The sequence below is a fragment of the Cryptotermes secundus genome, unplaced genomic scaffold (assembly GCF_002891405.2).
Source record: "Cryptotermes secundus unplaced genomic scaffold, Csec_1.0 scaffold376, whole genome shotgun sequence".
NCBI classification, from domain to species: Eukaryota; Metazoa; Arthropoda; class Insecta; order Blattodea; family Kalotermitidae; genus Cryptotermes; species Cryptotermes secundus.
In genome coordinates, this window is record NW_019720708.1 from 51278 (window position 1) to 58013 (window position 6736).

General features: G+C 41.5%; 1 protein-coding gene across 3 annotated transcripts in view; it reads right to left on the bottom strand.

The window, feature by feature from the left end:
• Positions 1-6736, bottom strand: part of LOC111871622 (ran-binding protein 9) — a 67080-nt gene that overhangs the window by 32513 nt on the left and 27831 nt on the right. Inside the window, exon 1 of one of the 3 annotated variants that reach the window (XM_023864868.1) lies at positions 2466-2506. The exons of the other annotated variants lie outside the window; for them this stretch is intronic. The gene's annotated coding sequence lies outside the window, so the exon portion shown is untranslated. Of the gene's footprint in view, positions 1-2465; positions 2507-6736 lie in introns of those variants that run through there. 3 annotated transcript variants of the gene reach the window in all.

Genomic DNA, 6736 nt, shown 5'->3' on the forward strand with positions numbered 1-6736 from the left:
TCAGTAAAAAACCAAGAAGCAAATGTTAATGCAGTCAGATATAACGGTAAGAGCATGTTCTTAACACCAACTACCGAATTAGAAGTTTCAGGCATAATTAAAGGACTTGGTAACAAAAAAATCTCAGGTATAGATGATATCCCAGAATATGTTGTCAAAAAATGTTATCCCAAGATAACAACTGCTTTGACATATGTAATAAATTTGTCACTTGTAACCGGACACTTCCCTGACCAGCTTAAAATTGCAAAAGTTACAAACCCTTGTATAAGAAAGGAAGCGAAACAGATGTCGCTAACTATAGACCTATATCATTAATTTCTGTATTTTCAAAAATTATGGAAAAAGTCGTGTATAAAAGACTCTTATCATTCTTAAATATTTACAGCATAATCAATGACAAGCAGCATGGCTTCTGTAAAGGGAAAACAACAAAGACTGCAATCGCTGATTTTTTAGGGAAAGTATATAACTCATTGGATGAGAGGGAAATAGGTATAGGATTATTTTTGGATCTATCTAAAGCTTTTGACCTAGTCGATCACGATATACTGTTAAGGAAGCTGGAACGAATGGGAATACGAGGGGTTGCGCTTAAATGGTTTCAAACATATCTGGAAGGAAGAGAACAAAAAGTAGAAATTACATATAGGGATAGAGAAACCAAGGAAAGCATTAACTGGCTATCACAACAAAGACCCGTAAGTCATGGAGTCCCGCAAGGTTCTGTTCTTGGACCAGTTTTGTTTCTGCTATATATCAATGATTTAGAAGCAGGTATTCAGCAGGGAAAACCAACGTTCTTTGCCGACGATACCAGTCTTTTTATATCAGGGAATATGGTCGATGTTGTCCAAAAGGAAATAAGTGAAACAATAAATACACTCACAGAGTGGTTCGAAAGGAATAAGTTAATTATTAATATAGAGAAAACGGTAGCAATATCCTTCCATCACACTCAGAAGATGTACCTAGAATACCCGTCAATAAAATTTTATGGCAAAGAAATCAATAATGTGGAATACACAAAATTTTTGGGAATATGGCTAGACAAGAATTTAAAGTGGTCTACACATACTCAAAAGCTAGCAAACAAGTTATGTAAAATATGTTTTGCCCTACGAATAGTCAGCAGAGTGCTAGGGATCGAGACTGTTCGCACTCTATACCATGCATACTTTCAATCCTCGTTATCATATGGATTGATATTTTGGGGTCATTCATCAAACGCAGAGTCGATTTTTAAGTTACAAAAGAGAGCCATTAGAGCCATAATGCAGGTAACCAAAACTACTAGCTGCAAACAGTATTTCAAATCACTACACGTATTACCTCTACCATGCCTCTATATATATGAAACACTAGTTTACATGAAATCCAACTCGAATACCTTCATAACCAATGCAAATGTACACTCATATAATACAAGAAGGAAAGAGGACTTATACATTGTTCCATGCAATACAAGCTTGTGTAAAAACAATTTCAATAATCTTGGTCTTCGTCTTCTAAACCACCTACCGCAATACATTAAAGAGATACCAGCATTATGTAAATTTAAAATTACTTTGAAAACATTTCTATTAAAACATTGCTTTTATAGCATAGATGAGTTCCTCTCCTATGTGGACAAGACTTAGTTCACATTAGGATCATATAATAATTTAAAAGTAAGAACAATTGAGCTTAGCTTAACACACACTAGGAGTGTATACTGCGTAACTCTCTTCTTGCAGGAAACAGGACGCCATGTGCTGGAGAAAACACAGCAGGGACTATGGGATATGGAGCCGAGGCGGTGGGAGTGGTGCTGCTAGAAACCAGTGTATCTGGGAGGTCTTGTGACCGGCCAATTCGATCAAGGTTTTCCGTGGTTTTCCTTGGTCCCAGAGCAAATGCTGAGTTGGTACCCAAATTCCACTGCATGCTTCACATGCAGCGCCCCCCCCCCAATAGCAACATCATGAAACTTATTATACTATAACTACACAAGAATGACATGTCTTATATCATGTATATGGACATGAAATAAATTAAATGAAATGAAAAAAGGGCCAACAATAGGCATTTCCTTCAGTCAGTTCCATTCCACCTCCCATCCTCACAACCTCTTTCCCTCAGATCGAGCTCCATGTCATTCACACACGTTTTCTCAACATTGCATGCAGCCATTTTTGAAAGGGATTTCTTACCAAATTTCTACATGCATTATTTGAGTCTCATGTGAGCAACATGCCCGGCCCACCATATCCTGCTTGATTTTCACTATACTAACAAATCTGGTTGGCCTGTGTTCATCACAAAGTTTCAAGTTATATGGTACTCCAAACAGATGACTTACTTTATCCTCCTCAGATCCAAATACAGGGCTACTATAAATGATTGCTTAGTTTTTAAAACGCTATATTTTCCAAAGCACTACACGTACAAATATGACTGATATATAAAAAGAACTGTAAACTCACCAAGTTTTCTTTACACTTTACAAATGTTCTATGAGTGTCCCTTGGGGCACACGACACACGTCCAGGCGGTAGTCTCGCTCGTTCCACACATTTTGTAGCATCATCCTGTCAATGGTCATCACTGCAGCATCGATGCGTTCCCTCAGCTCTACTAGTGTTCTTGGCAGTGGGGGTATGTAAACACTATCCTTAATGTACCCCCAAAGGAAGAAGTCACAAGGCGTTAAATCAGGTGATCTGGGGGGGCCAAGTGAACAGAGCTACGTCATCCTCACCAACACGCCCAATCCAGTGTGTCCTTAAATTGCCGATACCACTGCAAAATGCTTTGTTTATATGGCGGTTCTTTTCCGTACTCTCTTTTGAATGCTCGTTGCACTACTATAACAACGAACATCTCGCATATTCCAACAAACAAAAACTCCTTTCTTGCTTTGTCGCCATTTTGTAAAGACACTGAATTCGTGCTGCCAGCTGGTGCGCAAAATACAAACTTTGTGAGTTTACGGTTCTTTTTATATATCAATCATATTTGTATGTGTTATATTTTGGAAAATATAGCGTTTTAAAAACGAACGAATCATTTATGGTAGCCCTGTATTTTCCACAACACTTACTTTCAAATATCTGCAACATACGTATAATATTGTGTCAAGTATCACCTTTCATTGATTTGTTACTCATTTCAGACCTAGTATTGCAGATTTTGTGCCGGTCACAGTCGTCGCGCGGTCTAGGGCATGAACTGTCTTCGCTCGCTCAGACGCTGGGATCGTGCATTCGAATCCCATTTACGGTATGGATGTTTGGTGTGTGTATGCATTTATTCTGTGTTTGTGTTGTGTTAGGCAGAGGCCTTGCAGCGGGTTAGTCACTTGTCCAAGGAGTCCTAACGTCTGTGAAAAATGATAACGGAACTGAATAAGAGGCCAGGGCCCTGAGTGGGCTGGAAGGGCCACTGAAAAAAAAAAATGCAAATTTCGTAAATGTTCAATGGCCACACTGTCCGTGAACAAAGAAGTGAAATACTGCAGTGTGGAAATAACCACGCAACCACTGAACATTTACGAAAGTTGCATTACTGGGGCTGGAATAAATTTGTGACGCATGTTCTTCTGTAAAAGTAAGAGAACACGTTCTGTAGCCGGGAAGGACGTATATTTTACTTTCGGACGAAACGACGGATGTTCTATATTAATGTGATGCAGCGTGTATTACTCTGATTACACTGATCCCTGCTGGTATCACACAAACATAACGTTTTGAGTCAGCTACAGTACAGTGGAGTTCATCATTCTGTTCTTCCCACACACGCAAAATAAAACGTACAGAGACCTTGCAAAACACGACATATATTTCTCGGTCGTTGCCCCAAGATAGGGATGACAAGTCGGCGGGTTCGCTCTACTCATGAGTCATTAATCAGATATACACACAATCAGCAGTTTTGTTTGCGTTACGGTCAGGATTCCAGTACAACCAAATAATTTAAGATTTATAAACCGATACTGTAATGGCGGACATTTGGCTAAATCATGATTTCTCTGAGTTCTGACAGTCAACCCACATAAAGCGTTATTCGAAACGTGTCCTCAAAACCTGAGATACTCGTACATTAAGCACAGAAAAGTCCTGACATAAGATCATCATCCTTGCAGGCACACAGCGTCTTCCTCCACCTTAACCATGAAGGTGGAAACAGTGTGTTCCTTCGAAACGTCAGTATCCTCCAACAAGTATACATGGCGCCATAACCCAGGAGGCCACCATTTAAAAAAAGTCTTATTAAGGTGAGTTAAATTTAGAACGTTTGTGGAGTTACGCAGTTTAAAGGTATGACAAAATTCTGCAATTAAGGAACTTTAATGACAAATGTCACAACCTCAACATAAAGCTAAAATATGAGTGTTATTTCATGAAGAAATATTTTACAAAAACTGTTAATTTTGTGCCCGTCTATGACTTGAATAGATGTCTGCTGTCGCCATGCTCTCCACTGCCAGGTTCTGTAACGTTACACACATACACATACACATACATAATGTCTCGAAAAATGTACACACATTCCTATAAAGAATATCTATTCAAGTATTCATGGTGGAAACAACATTTAATGTGTCTCAAGTGGTGTGATATGCACTTAACAGATGGCTTAGTTGTAATTAAAAATTGCAAAACTTCACCCATGGTTCAGAGCATAATACAAAATGGCGGAGGTTCGCTTGACATTCGAGTCTATTTCCCGTTGCTCCCACTTCGGAGCATAGGGCATCCGTGAAACGCTTCGTTTCACTTCAGTTTCTTAATACGAGTATTATACAGTCGGTAGACCTCTTTGGAAGAGGGGTCAGCACGACGCAAGGCAGCTACCAATACAGGAAAACAAGCACAGAACAAACGCAGACATTCACGCCTTAGACCGCGCAGCCACTGTGATCGGCTGACATTCGTGTAATGGAATTTGATTCTGGATTCTGGAGTGGTGATGGAAGTTCGAAAGTGTGTGAAAACAGTGAAGACGCGAATTTGCCACTCAGGCTTCAACACGACTAACAATTTCAAGAATTCGTCATAAACTTGAGACAAGCAACACTCATCATTCGGAGAGGGCAATTTTGCTACGGTGTTACAGAAGTTAGGTTACATACAAAAAATGTATATCGATGAGCAGGATTTTCCCCACTTGTTAACGAACAAGGTACCGAAGATCGTTGCTAGTACGTCTTGAACAGTATTGCCAGTCTCAAATTTGTCACGAATTGACACTGTTCGTCGTGGTTAAGACGCTCTTGCAAATTGATGTCTCCACTGTCTGTGCACTTCACCCACACATTCTAGAATTTCCAGTGCCACTTCAAAAATTATTTACGGTGTCTATATTTCAGGCGAACATGTAGAACATGGCTACGGTACTGCAATTTTTGAGACTAAAATCATTTGTTTAAATGCACGACACATTACAGACACATTAAACAACTGTTCGCCGTATTCATATCCTGCACAAAAATGTGTGTACTTTACTGTGACATTCTGCGTGTGTACGCATGACATATATATTCTCCGCATTATTCACAGTCACTAAATCCAGTCAAGACCTGGTGTCTGTGTCTGTGTGTTCTGACTGTTCATATCTCTAACTCTCTCCGCTCAACTCTGTCCCCTCTGTCGACTCTGCACGAGTCACTCATCTAGCGCACTCCTCTCTCCGTTAACTGACTCTGAAATTGTCCCCTTATAACATCTCGGCACCGCAGAGAAAACACCGCCACTCTGCTGCAGTTTACGGGCCGTTGCCTACTAACGGCAGCAGTCTAGTTCTCTAATTCGGGGTCGATGCCTGGTAACGGGTCTATATGCCACACCCGACCCGAATGGCCTACACGCGTGCCACCATTTCTGTGGCTGTGATAAGCCTCGGCTCGGTTCTCGCGGTCATTACTCTCAAACTACTCCCGCTGCTCCCTCCTTAGCTGGTTCTGTGCGGTTCCCTGGTAAGGTACAAGCCGGTCCAAGTGTGCCAATGTCATCTTTTTTCTGTTCCGAGGGCTGTGCTTTGAACGTCTCTTCTTTCGTTTCGGAGGACCCGACTCCTCTACAAGGTCCAGTCGCTTACTTCTTGCCTCCCAGTCGAAGACCCGACCGTTCGCTTTTCGATCTACAGCTTTATGGCCTCCCTCAAGATCCTGCCGAATATCCTCTATTTCCTCAGACGTAGCTGCCGGCTTGCGCCTCGGTTTCTGAGGCCGTTATTGCCTTTCGGTCCCTCCCGTCGTCTCTTCTCGACAGCGTCCCTTATGCCGTGCAAGAACGGCACTGCGAGCGGCCAACTTCTTCCGACTCGCCATCGCCCTGGGTCCATCTCTCTGGCGCCGCGCCTTACAGCCAGACGCCGGTCCCCACATCGGTCCTCCCGTGCCCCGATAGTCTCCGCTGCGACCTCTTCTTCAGAGACTTTTTGATGCTCTACTAAAGGCTTCATTCCTTCTGGATAGGCTTCCGTCACTTCTCGCCAGGCTTACATTCTTTAGGCATGCACATGTACATAAGGGAATCACATCAGCAGTTTACAGGGTAAAGTCCCTTAGTGATAGAATGTCGTAAATCGTACGTGTTGCGACAGCACCGACGCAGGGAGCAGCCCGCACATACCATTCATAAGAACAACATAATATACGTAAGTGCATATACCAAATAACCTAACAACGAGTTTAATAATATCACACTCATAAGAGTCGCCTTATAATAATAATAATAATAATAATAATAATAAT